At 49.9% G+C, this 13,998-nt stretch overlaps 1 long non-coding RNA gene across 2 annotated transcripts in view; it reads left to right on the forward strand.

The window, feature by feature from the left end:
* LOC142907705 (uncharacterized) overlaps positions 1 to 13,998 on the forward strand; it is a 76,218-nt gene that overhangs the window by 11,930 nt on the left and 50,290 nt on the right. For both annotated transcript variants that reach the window (XR_012931212.1, XR_012931213.1), the window contains exon 2: positions 12,702 to 12,783. This is a non-coding gene — a long non-coding RNA (uncharacterized LOC142907705). The remainder of the gene's footprint in view (positions 1 to 12,701; positions 12,784 to 13,998) is intronic.

The following is a 13,998-nucleotide window of genomic DNA, read 5'->3' on the forward strand; positions in this document are numbered from 1 at the left end:
CAGGTGCTTAGTTTTGGTGGGGCTGATGGTAAGGGCCCATCTCTTAGTGGCACGCTCCAGTCTCAGCAGCAGCGTCTCCAACTCCTCCTCTGAATGAGCAGTTATTACCAAATCATCGGCATACATAACGTGGTTGAGCAATAGGGAGCCATCCCTTGACCACCATCATGAAGGTCCTTAATGATCGTGAGCAGAGGGTCAGGGACTCCAAAAGCACGAAGAACAACCCAGAGCCCAGGCCTACGGATGGTATCATAGGCCTTGACCAGGTCAATAAAGCAGAGATTTAGGTCTTGTTAGAATTCCCTACACCTCTGCTGTAGCAGACGGATAGAAAATATGGCATCTGTGCAGGACCGCCCTTTCCTGAAACCGCATTGGGGCTCTGCAAGCCTCTCCTCAGCGTGCCTGGCGAGGCGATGTTAAATAATCCTTGCCAGGCCATTTCCCGGCACACTGAGGAGTGAGATGCCCCTGTAGTTGTTACTGTCTGTGCGGTCCCCCTTCTTAAAGAGGGGACCACCAGGGCCTCCTTCCAATCCTGCAGAACCCGTCCAGTGGTCCAGACTGTTGTTATGATGTAATATAGGGCAGTCTGTGCACAAACGCCACCCTCCCTCAGCATTTCGCTTGGGAGACCATCTCTGCCCGCTGCCTTTCCTGGTCTCAGACTCCGGATCGCCTTCAGTACTTCCTCAACAGATGGTACTTCAGCCAGCCACTCACAGGGGGTGACTTCTTCCAATATTTGAGGCACCGCAGCCTCAGCAGGGTCATCCTTACGTTGTGCCGCGATGTTTTCCTGGCTGAGGGATTTTCCCTCCCCCAGGACCTCACAGAAATGCTCAGCAAATCTGCAAACCTGTTCCTGGGGGTCGGAGATTGGATCACCGTTTTTTCCCCTAATGATGGTAATAGGTGTGGTGCTGCAGGTTACTTTTTTGCTGGAGTTAAATAGAGATTTGTGATCGCGGGCCACTGAGGCAGACTCCATCTCCTCAGCAACCCGCGACCACCACCCATCCTTGCAGCGCCTCACGGCTCTCCGAACCTCCGAGCGAAGGCTGTGGTAAGCCTCCTCATTCTCTGACGTGGGATTCTGTACCCGATGACAGTGTGTGTGTCGCTTTTTCTCAACCATCCTGAACACCTTGTCTGTCAGCCAGGGTCTCTGGGGAGGTCTGGACCGCGTACCCAAAGCAGCCATTGCAGCTGCATGAGTCACAGTCCTAAAATTCGCCCATTTACCCTCGACATCAGGAGGAGTCGGGGACGATGCCAATCCCAGCTGCAAGCGATGATGAAATTCTCGCTTGCAACTTTCATCAGATAACTGAAACCAGGCCACTTTAGGTTGGAATGGGGTCCTGGGTGTATACCCACACCGGAGTAGAAGAATGGCAGGCGCATCTTATAGATGACTAGTCGATGGTCAGAGGACAGATCAGCTTTACGGTAGGTCCTGGTGTCAAGGACATGGGCTCGCATCCACTGGTCCGTCACTATGTAGCCCAGCAGATGTTCTTGCTTGGATCCGGCATGCATCCATGATGTTGTGTGGATGCGCCGATGCCGGAACAGCGTGTTGGTAATTACAAGCCCATGGGCTGCACAAAAATCTAGCAGCCTCCTACCGTTGTTATTGAGCTGATCTGGCCCATGCCCTCCAATCACTTCAGACCAGGTGCCAGCATTATGACCAACTCGGGCATTGAAGTCACCCAACATAATGACTCTATCCCGAGGTGCCACTTTAGCCAGCACCTGTGACAGGAGGTCATAGAAGGCATCTGACTCATCGGCTTTGCCTGCATCCCTCCACGGATGTTCGTCTTCGGTGGGGGCATAAGTAACCACGACCACCACTCCTCGCCTCCGGTTGATGGGAAGGCGAGCCCAAAGTAGCCTGGGGCTTACAGCATCCCACACCTCACCGCCACGCTCCCACGCCCCCTTCATTCTTTTGTTCAAAAGAAGAGCCACACCCTGTTGTTTGGCAGTCTGCTGCCCCGTGTAGAGGACTGTCCACCCCTCATGGTTGCAGGAGCCAGAATCGTTCCACCGGACCTCCTGAATGCTACTGAGATCCACGCGGTACCGGTCCAGTTCCCGACAGAGGAGTGGCAGCCTCTCCTCCGCAGTCAGTGTTCGAACATTCCATGTGGCCATCCGTAGTGGCTTTTCGTTGTTTCTGGAGGAGCCCCGAGGGTAGAGATTCAATCTCCTGGCTCCGCCAATTGGTGTTTGGCCAGGAGACGTCATAGACGCCTGTCCCCCCGGGGCCTCCGGCACAAGCTTATTAGTTACATATTTCAGTTTAACTCGTGGTTTAGTGGTAATTAATTGAAGGTGGAGGGGTTTTCAGCCCATCGCACCCGTCCAGAGCCCCCGTTTAGCCACTGTGGTGGACACAGACGCCATGAGGGGAGGAGCCAATCGGAATTGGCTCTCCCCCCACAGCACTGTCTATGACAAAGTTGCCCGTCCTGCACCGCGATGAGGTAGGGGGTTGTTTTGCCGCACTGCACACACAGACTTACACACACACACAGACTCTCACACACACAGGCTCACACACAGACTCACACACACACAAAGACTCACACACTGAACCGTGCCAGCTACTTTTCAGTGCCTGATGGAAACGGTTTTGGCAGGCCTCCGATGGAACATATGTCTTATCTATTTGGACGACGTCATTGTCTTTGGCCACTCCTTTGAGGAGCATCTGCGTTGGCTGCGTCATGTATTCATTAGGGTTTGGGCCACTCATCTCAAGTTTAAGCCATCTAAATGTCACCTAGTTGTGTTGCGATCGAAACGTCGTGAGATATTATTTTAATTTAATTTTTCTACCTACTTGACTTTACTGAAAGAACAAAATAATATACTCTGATAATATATGCATTGTATCTGAAACTGATTGGCCCACACCAGAGACAGCTTTCTTTTGAGCCTCGTCTCAAATGGTGTTCGACCAGAGGACACTAAAAGGCGTACAGCTCAAAGGCAATGCACTATCAGAGTAATGAGAGGTTAGCATGATAATCTACATCGTGGGACCTCCTTTGCTAGTGCCTAAATATGATAATAGGTTTTTCCTTTTTTTCTGTCAACAAAACAAGTGTTAAGTTGTTAAAACAACAATCTGAAACCTTTTACAAGCTGTGGTCCCTTCCCCTCGGTAAGTTGGGGGGGTGGGGGGGGGGTGTGGCACCCCCTAATTTCCGTGAACCACAAGTAAAGATGGGTGGCCATGTGAGCGGGATTTATTTTCCCTCTGAGCTACACTGGCCACACGACCCCGGTGGGCCACGTCTGACCTCCATTGGAAAGAGGCATGCTCACGGCTCCATAAGACTTCACCGTGGTCCCTGCCGGGGGAGTGGCTGCCATGCGACCATCCCCATCCATGTTGCCACCTTGTCATGTTTGATCCTCTTCATGCTCATTCCCCTCTCTATTTAGCTTCCGAGTGACGCAGGGATCCCCCTTACACACAAACAGATATATATTGACTCCCTCGACCTTCGGACTCTTTGGACTCAATGACTTGGCCTCATGGGAGTGGTCGGAGGTCCCAGCGAATAGAATAATAGGAAATTGGATACCAGGAATGGAGCCAGTTGAGGTTCTGGAATCCAAGTCTTTACATAACCCATATAACGTGTGATATATGTGTAGTGACTAACTCAGAGACAATAAGAGTGGGAGGCACTTAATCTGGATTTGAAGCTTTCGTGACTGCAGGAATCCATACTCTTTAGTTCTTTCGGTAAAGTCACATAGGTAGAAAAAATAAAAATAATAGATCATGACGTTAAGATCGCGACACAAGCGACCGTCATTCGGTGAGACAATCACAGCAGGGAAACTGCTGAAACAGGCGAGAGAATTTGGTGTGACAAGTTGCAATATAGGTAGGGTACGTGGGCGGGGCATGTACACCAAGCCATCAAGATGAATGGATATTTAGACCGCACAATCCGCAAAGCTGTATCCGCAACCATGGGGACGCAACCATCTGAGGACCCAATCAAAACCATCACCTTGCCATACATAGAAGGTGTTACCAAAAATATTTCCAAAATCTTAAATAAACACAAGATCCAGGTTCGATTCAACACAGTACACAAAATCCGTGATTTGATCACATCTGTGAAGGATGTGATTTCTGATATGCAATACCCTGGTGTTTACAAACTAAGTTGTGTCTGCGGCAGCAGTTACATTGGGGAAACGAAACGACATGTCTCGGACCGTGTTCTCGAACACAAATCAGATTTGAGACACGGCAGAACAAATACCTCTGCCGAGGCGGATCACTGCTTTTACGTGGTGGACAAAACAACCCCCCCCCCCCATCTCTAGCCCCGCCCACGTACCCTTCCCATATAGCCACTTGTCACGTCAGCTCTCTCGCCTGTTTTAGCAGTTTCCCTGGTGTGATTGTCTCACCTGATGATCTTGGAGGCACTTGTTTATTAACAAGCACCATCGGGGTTAACACGTTACAATATGTCCGTCTTTGGTCGGCGACATTACTCAGTCACAGTACAGTTGGAAGGCTGCCTAACTGGAAATGCCCCGAGATGGCGAAGACAGAGACGACGACAAGAAGGATTGTGAAGACGACGAGAAGAATGGTGAAGAATGACTCCATACGGCAGCCCTGAGGTCCCTTACAGGGGTCCCTCTTATACTGTCAGCATGGCCTTGCTCCACCCCCGGCCACGCCCCCGTTCTAGCGGTGTGCCCTTTCTGTGGCCTTTCCCCTAGATCCCCCTTTGGTATATAACCTGGCCTGCTGACGTCAGGGCTGCTGTAGCCACAGATCCCCTTCCCTGCCAGCAGCCAGCTCTATGCTGCTACATTACTATTCTATGCCACTAAATATGTGCAGTGACATCACGGGATTTCACTGTGTATGCTAGCCCTAGAGAGGCACAGCGTGTGGTTTCTTGACATAGCGGACACCACTATAATGTGTGTACAGTACCGGCCCTAGAGGGGCTCGGTCAACACTGATTGACAGCGCTGGATGCCATCACGCTTGGCGTGCATTGCCAGCCCTAGAGGATCGGGTGTGCGAGTGCTGGACATAGGGAAGTGGTTACTGGAGGCCGTGCACTCTGATTGACCCAAGAGGACACGTGACCATTAAGTCTACAGAGGGGCACCAAGTGGGGGCTGGGGGTGGTCAGGTGGTCCAGGTCGAGATCCTGTGGGAGGATTCTGAAAGGTGGTCGTGGCCAGGGACAGAGCCAGCCCCACCATAGAGGATATTAGCCGGGTCCCCCAGAGGGACCGGCTGCTGTTGTTCATCCTGAAGAAACCTTCATCAATGTTCCACGTCATACAGCGTCTCCAACACGTGGACCTAGACCCGAGCTGTGGTCAGGTCCGTTGTAGCTAGTTACAGTGTAATTAATGTAGTTAACCTGGTAGTCACTACCATAGGTTGTTATTCTGTTAAGGGGCAGTTACCCAGAGTGTTAGTATCAATACATGTGTTGCCTCCAAAGAGTACGTCTGTGACTCAGTTGAACTCAATACAACTGGTGTCTAAAGTGGCCAAACGTTTTTTTTTAGTAAGCTAGCCGTCTTATGTTATGTTTACTCGAAGCAGACTACGTATCAGGACGTTGGACGATGAGGATAACAAACTCATCCCTCATACAGCCCCAGGGATGGCGACCCCGGAGAAGGGAGGCAAGGCGTCGTCGGCGGAGCGGCGCGCCGACAGGGAGCATAACAGCTCACTGCCATTGGCGAGGGAGCGCTGCACAGCACACTCCCGCCTTGCAGAGCTCCTCCAAGCCACAGCATCCATCGTCACGGAGCTCCATCACAAGGAACCAGCGGTGGAAGAAAGAGCAACGGAGCCGCGTGGGAATGAAGATCCCGCCGCCATTTCCCGCCAACCGGGAACCCTCATGGCGCAGCCTGCGCATGCGGCCGCCATTTTTATTGAGGAGCAGAGTGAGGAGCCCGCCAAATCTAAAGCTGCATCATCGCCGGTGGATATCCCATCTCTCTGGCGACGACTGCCCTTCGTTAAATAATTTTCAGCTGCCGGAGGCGACTGGGTGGCCTTTAAGTGGTGGTTCCAGACTAACAGCGACTTGGCGGGGTTTGTAGCGTTGAGAGCTCTACCCACCACTCTTGATGACAATGCCCTGGCAGCGTTCCTCACCATCCCACCATCAGAGAGGGCCATGCTGAACCAAGCGTTTGACCAAATGGTGGCGATCTACGAACCACCGTTGAATATGCACCATAAGTTCGCTGCGCTGAGGAGGGGGGAGGCCAAAACGCCCCTTGCCTTCTGTAGCGCATTTTTGGCACTACCGAAGGCTGCCTTTCCGAAGATGGACCAGGTCTCGACTCGCTGGTCCTCGAGAGGTTGCTGGAATTGGCTAAGGACCTCAATGTCATCCTACCGGCTATCAACGATGAAGTTTTTATCGTCTATCAAGCTTGCAAGATTCATCCAGGCGCAACAGCTCTTGCAACGGCATAAAGGGTTGGTGGCGTGTACCGCGCCCCATGAGGCACCCAATACACCCGAAGACGTGGAGCCTGTCCCAACCTGCGTATCAATCCAGGCTGGAGGCTGGCGAAGGGACGGCATTGTGCAACAGGAGGAAAAACAACGATGGCGGAAGACCTCTCCTCGTCCTGGGAACGGGCTCGTCGTGTGCTGTAACTCCGGCCTGCTGGGGCATGTCTCGTCGGGCTGCCACGTCCTGCGATGATGTCTCCCCAGACCACTGCCATCATCCGCCCGATGGTCCTCCACTCCACTATACCCGAAGGCAAGTCGCGACACATCACACACTCGGCCCCTGAATCCACCTCACTCATCTCGCTCCTTCGGTTTTCGTTTCCGTTGTGCATTGGTGCGGGAGGGTTCGGATTTCGATTGGGCTGACTGGCCGCTCGGACCGGGTCAGTTGTCAGAGCTGGCCCATAGAGTGGTTGCCACGGCCACAGGTTCATGTGCTGTTATCGGATTGATAGAGGGGGTTGAAATCAGGATGTTTGTCAAAACTGGTGCGCCGACGACCATCATTTCAGGGTTGATCTATAACATCTTACCCCCTGAAAGTTGTACCCTATGCGCCGTCAAATCTCTGTGCTTTGCCGCAAACGGTGGCTCATTGGGCATCATTGGGCGAATAACAGCAGAGGTGTGCATTGCGGATGTCTGATTGATGGGACCGGTTCTTGTTTCGATGTCCCTTGCTATTCCTTGCTTGCTCAGGACCGACTGTTTGGGGAAGATGCCCCTGAATTACCATTCGGCCGTCGAATGGCATTTTTGCCTTCTCCCACTCGCTTGTGCACAGCCAACGCTACCGTGCAAGCACTTGCACATAAGACAGTAAAGATTCCCCCTGGCGGCTCAAATGTTGGTCCATTTGCGATTGTGGAAGCCGCCAGACCAAAAGGCGACTGGGAGGAATTCTCCTGGAACCCTTTAATCAAGCCATTCGTGGGTTGACGTTAGTCGGGGCCCAGACGTTGGTATCTAATGATCAGAAAGCATTTATTCAGGTCCTTAACGCAGGGTTAGAGACGTCAGTCATTCAAGAAACTACCGTGCTAGCTCATGCATCACCAGTGCTTCTTGAAGGAAACATCGTTGGCAATGTGGGGGTTCTGATGAGAGGTGGATGGATACGCTTTGTTAAAAAAAAGTGAAATTGTCCAAGGCCCAGGGGGGGAGTTGAGGGCGCTCTTGCATGAATTCTAAGATGTATTTAGCAAAGGCAAACTTGACATCGGCCACACTACAGTTTTGACTCACCACATCGATATGGGTGATGCCACTCCTATCCGGAAGAATCCATACTGGCTGAGCCCTACTGAAAATAATATGTACGTCTGGCGGTCGATGAAATGTTAGCCGCAGATGTTATTTCACCATCCACCAGCCCGTGGTGAACGCCTATTGTTCTTGTTAAAAAGCAGGATGGTAGTTTGCGCTTCTGTGTTGACTTCCATAGGCTTAACAAGATATATGTTGCTAATGCGTACCCTTTGCCTCAGATGGACGATTCTCTGGATGCTCTAGCAGGAGCACGGTTCTTTTCCACTCTTGACCTCCTATCTGGATTTTGGCAGTTGCCACTAGATGAAGCCTCTAAGCCTAAAACAGCTTTTCGTACACCACAAGGCTTATTCAAATTTAATCGGCTTCCGATGGGTCTTCATTCCACACCGGCTACGTTCCAGTGATTGATGGAACTGGTCCTAGCTGGTCTCCAGTGGGACTTTTGCCTGATATATATCAACGATGTATTTGTTTTCAGCCATACATTTAAAGAACACCTCGAACGGTTATGTGCTGTCTTTCTTAAAATGCATGCAGCCAACCTAAAATTTTAACCACAGAAGTATCACCTTCTCCAAAAATCTGTTCGGTATCTTTGCCACATAGTAAATCAGGTATTGCGATGGACCCGGACAAAACCGCATGTGTTCGTACTTTGCCGACCCCCACGTTAGTGGGTGAGGTGCGGAGTTTCATAGGTTTTGCTTCCTATTACCACCGTTTTGTCACCACATTCACTACTATCGTCAAACCTCTCCACGCCTCCAGGATGGCTTGGTGAACGCCCTCCCCTCCGCTACTCCGACGTTTCCTTGCCGTTCATCCTTGACACAGATGCTAGTAACACCATGATTGGAGCTGTTCTGTCTCAAATGGTCAATGGCATTGAGAGTGTTGTCGCATATGGAAGCAGAGTGCTGTTTCCGGCCTAACAACAATACTGTGTCACACGCTGTGAACTGTTAGCTATTGTGTTTTTTTGTACAACAGTATCACCCCTATTTGTATGGTAGACGCTTTGAGGTGTGCTCTGACCATGCAGCACTACAGTATGCGCTGCATATTGAACAGCCGTCTGGCCAACTTTCATGCTGGTTGGAAGTCCTCCAGGACTATTCCTTTACTGGTACTCACCTAAAAGGCTCCCGACACATGAACGCAGATGCCCTGTCGCAATTACCAATGAGCAACGTGTGCGTGTATTTTTCGGGCTCAGGGTGCTGTAAGCCGCCCACCGAGGACTCGCCCCCTCCCCTTGCAGCGTCAGCCGAGGTTAGAACCTCTGGGGTAGCCGAGGCTCCTGTGGCACGTGATGCCGTTATTGGGTTGGACAATTAAGAATGTGGGCACCTCCAGGTTGAGGACGCTTCCCTGCTTAAATTGTGATGCCATGTCAAGGAGGCTCATGGGGGTGGGGATCAATGGGGTGTTGCCTCTGTCATTTTCAGAGGCAGATTGCTCATGCACTGGGATGGAGGGTTGCACCGTTATAACATTGTTGTGCCCACTGCCCTGAGGGGGAAGGTCATTTGGGCAGTGCACGAGCGATTGTTGCACCTGGGTGTGCACAAGACGTTAGCCACAATTAAGCTGGACTATTTCTGGCCTGGCATGGTGGAAGATGTCGCTAATTTGTTGAAAGGGTGTGTGCAGTGCACGCATCAGAAACCACCGTCGAAACCCTGTTGTCCACCCTTGCAATCCATTTAGGTTTCCCGCGTAAATGAACTGGTTGCTCTGGAAATCCTTGGTCCATTTTCCACTACCTCTCGTGGGAATAAGTATTTGCTGGTGGGAGTCGATAATTTTTCACGATGGCCGATGGCCTGGCCACATCCCAACCAGTCGGTGGCGATGATCACAGAGGTGTTTCTCATTGGCTCTGTGATGGACAAGGGTGCCCCCGAGTGTCTTTTGACTGATCAGGATTAAAAAAAATCATCAAAATTTCTGCGTGAGGTGTGCGATTTGTTGGGAACAAAGAAATGATGCACGTCACCATACCATCCGCAAATGGATAGAATGGTAGAGCGGCTGCACAGAACTCTGACCTCCATGTTGAGCCATCAGGTCAGCGAGTTCCAACTTGACTGGGACTTGCTTTTTCCTGGCTGCCTATAGAATGGTCTCTCACGCATCCACCGGCTTCTCACAATTACGAGCTGCACCAAATAAGGCTAAATAAAAATTTACCCTCAGAAGCTTTCGGAAGGTAGGATTCCAGGGAAAATTTCAATTCGCACCAATTGGCAAATTAGTGGCTGAGGGGTTCTCATACTTCCGCAGATGAGTGGGTTCCAGGTGACAGAGCCTGGCTGCACTGTCCACAGGTGCTGGTGGGTACGTCGCCGAAATTGTTTAAACCATGGAGGGGGCCGGTTGACGTGATTCGGGTCGTTCAACCACAGTGTGTTCAGATTCACTTGGGTCCGCGGAATTGGTTTATACATCCATCACGCCTCAAACCTTTCATCACACCACGTGAATTAATTCCATCTCCACAAGGCTGGGGCCGAGTATCAGATGTGTCCGGCGAGCTTAGGGGTGTGATCCCGTCCTCAGGTGCCGCGCATCTAACATCCCCCAAGCCACCACCTGTGCCATCTCCACTGGATTCGGGAGAGAAGAGTCAGTCCGCCCAGCCGACTGCTCTACATGAGGAGCTGAGTTCAACGGGACAATTGCAAATTCCCCCCAGGACCTCCGGGGAGAGTGAGACCACCTCACCCTGAGGGCCCGGCCACAAGGACTCGATCAAAGACTCTTCTTTTCATGATCCCCATACATGCACGCTCCCACACTTGGCAGGCCGTATCGGTTATTGGTTGATCCTAGCCTTTATTGTGCCTGCAGGTGTTGTTACATGGTGAGGGTGGGAGATGCTGGTGATGGAGAGGGTTCTGAACGTTCGCGTTTTGTTGCAGTTGATTTTTTTCTTGCGCTCTCTCTCATCCTTTCTTGCCTATTGTAGTTCTGTGCGTTCGTCCCCTTTCCCTGTTAGTTACTGTATATTTGTAGATAGTGTACATATTGTATAGGTGGGTTGGGGTATTTATTTGTTGAGGCACACATAGGGGTTTCTTAATTGTTCACTTTGTTCATTGTTAGAGGGGGAGTTGACAGCCAGGACAGCTGAGTGTTACGAAGGGGTGGGGGGGGGGAGGGGTTGATGTAGTGACATAGCGGGATGTCACTGTGTATGCTGGCCCTAGAGAGGCACAGCGTGTGGTGTCTTGACATAGCGGACACCACTATAATGTGTGTACAGTACCGGCACTAGAGGGGCTCGGTCAGCACTGATTGACAGTGCTGGATGCCATCACGCTTGGCGTGCAATGCCAGCCCTAGATGATCGGGTGTGCGAGTGCTGGCCATAAGGAAGGGGTTACTGAAGGCTGTGCACTCTGGTTGACCCAAGAAGACACGTGACCGGTTAAGAGGGGCACCAAATGGCAGCTGGGGTGCTCACGTGGTCTAGGTCGAGATCCTGTGGGAGGATTCTGAAAGGTGGTCGTGGCCAGGGACGGAGTCGGCCGCACCAGAGAGGAAATTAGCCGGGTCCCCCAGAGGGACCGGCTGCTTTTGTTCATCCTGAAGAAACCTTCATCAATGTTCCACGTCCTACAGCGTCTCCAACACGTGGACCTGGACCCGAGCTGTCGTCCGGTCCGTTGTAGCTAGTTACGTGTAATTAGTGTAGTTAGCCTGGTGGTCACCACCATAGGTTGTTATTCTTTTAAGGGGAAGTTACCCCATCTGTTGGTATTAATAAATGTGTTGCCTTCAAAGAGTACGTCTGCGACTCAGTTGAACTCACTGCATATGTAATAAAATGGCTGGTGAGCACTTGTAGGTGGGGGGTTTGACCTTAGTAAACTACCGTAGCAAATATATCATAGTTGTTGGTGCCAGATGGGGGAAAAGGCTGATCTGGCCATCGTGTTCATATTGTTTTAAATTGTCTTAAGTTCATTTGGTTATATGCCTTCCTCCCCCTCTTTCCATTCCTCCGTATTCACTTGTTAATCCACTTCTCATATCCGTAGTCCCTAATTCTGGAGGATGGTGAACTCGGATAACTTAGAGCCCCTATTAGATGGAGATTCACCCAGAGGATGCGGCTGCCCCCACATTTTCATGAGCGTGACTCGTTCTCCCTCTGTGGCGCCCCTATTTTGGCTTCAATTATTAATTTTAAAAAATCAGCAGTTACAACTACAGCAACAACAGCAGCATCAATAATGTGGCGTTTTGGTGCGTGAACACACACATCATTTCACCATTCACAACTGGGTTATTCATTTTGATGTTTTCAGTTCCTGGTCAAATGTACATTATATTACAGTAAGACAACGTTATGTTGATGTTATTCAACATACATGAACGGCTGGTCGCACTCATTTGCCATGAAGCCACTCAACTGAGACCAGCATGCTAGGTTATTTGTTTGTCAATGTGCAGTATCTTCTTCTAAAAGTAGATATAGTTGAGTGTCATCAAAATATGAGAAGACGTGTACCTTGAAATATGTCCATTCGGTTTACGGTTATTCATTATTACATTTATCATATAGTAACACTTTCAGGTTGCCTAATTTGTGTCATTATAACGTTTAACACATCTATATTATATTTCTTTCGTTGAATATATATCTAAAGTAAATTAACCTCATCTTGTTTGTCCACGCGTGCATTTTATGATGTACTGTTTGCCTGGCTATCTAATTTTGTAGCCTCACCAGTCCAAATGTGGGTTGATAAAACACTATGAACCACATGCTTTTCGTTAAAATTTATAATTGTCCCTGTTGAATAAAATTCATTATCTTATTCCTAACCGCAAATCATCTAATTTCTTCCAGAGGAAATGGATATCTTAGCACAGAAGGAAGAAGAAGAGAGAATGTTACCTGAACCTTGGAGATGTATTAAGGCTTCGTCAAGGTATGCCCCAGTTTGTATATCACATTATAACGCAGACTTCATATGAGAGTATAAACCACAGAATGTCAAAAGGCATCTTTTGGCGTTCTCTTGTTTACACTGGTGAGACTAGGCCCGAATGAAGTCAGTCTCTGGTGTAGACCAATCCGTTTCAAGGCCAAAGCATATATTTTCAGAGCATGTTTAGTTTGCATGTTCATCACAAGTACTGTGTGTGGTAAATGCAGACACGATTCCTTGCAAAAGGTTTATATTTGGTGTTTGAACATATTATCACCTGTTTTATTGCCAGAAAGGATAAAACCTATTATTATTTTTCGTACTTTGATACAGGTGTAGTGCCTTGGATTTCACTCGGACGACAATTGCCTTTCTTTCACCGTCACTTTTATTTCCACCGTTCCGCACACACACACACACTATAATTTCACACACACACACTATAATTTCTCCTCTCCGCGCTCCGCCAACTTGAACACTCGAATTCCCCTCAGCACCGTCTGCTCATACTCCTTTACTCCACACACAGTCTCTTCTTCTCTCACCGCACACACAGTGATCCTATATCTATCTCCTTCTACACAGTGACTCGTCTATCTCCTCACACACAGTGACTCTGTCTATCTCTTCACACACAGTGACCTGTCTATCTCCTTCCACACAGTGACTCGTCTATCTCCTCACACACAGTGACTCTGTCTATCTCTTCACACACAGTGACCTGTCTATCTCCTCACACAGAGTGACTTGTCTATCTCTTCACACACAGTGACTCTGTCTATCCCTTCACACACAGTGCCTTGTCTATCTCTTCACACACAGTGACTCTGTCTATCTCTTTACACACAGTGATTTGTCTGTCGCTAACTCTCCCTGAACCTACCTATACCGTAATCTCCACTCTCCTAACGCTAACTCTCGCTATCGCTATCTATTATCATCTGGGTTCGGCTCTCAATCTATTCTCCACTAACACTTGCCGGGCTTCCACTCTTCGCTGCTGTTTCTACCCGCTGCTGTCTCCACTTCTCGCCAACTCTCCCGCCGTCCAAATCACCTAGCGTTTTTATCCCCCTTCCAATGAGTCTTAATTAATTGCCACGTGCCTCGCTGGCATTTTCCCACCAGCTCCGCACCTGTCCAACGGCCCAGACTCCGTGACGCCGCCACTTAACACTAACAGCCTCTCGACCAATCACAGCCCTCGTCCCTTGA

Source organism: Petromyzon marinus, chromosome 82 (assembly GCF_048934315.1).
Source record: "Petromyzon marinus isolate PM22_M1 ecotype Great Lakes invasive population chromosome 82, UKy_Petmar_22M1.pri1.0, whole genome shotgun sequence".
Taxonomy (NCBI): domain Eukaryota; kingdom Metazoa; phylum Chordata; class Hyperoartia; order Petromyzontiformes; family Petromyzontidae; genus Petromyzon; species Petromyzon marinus.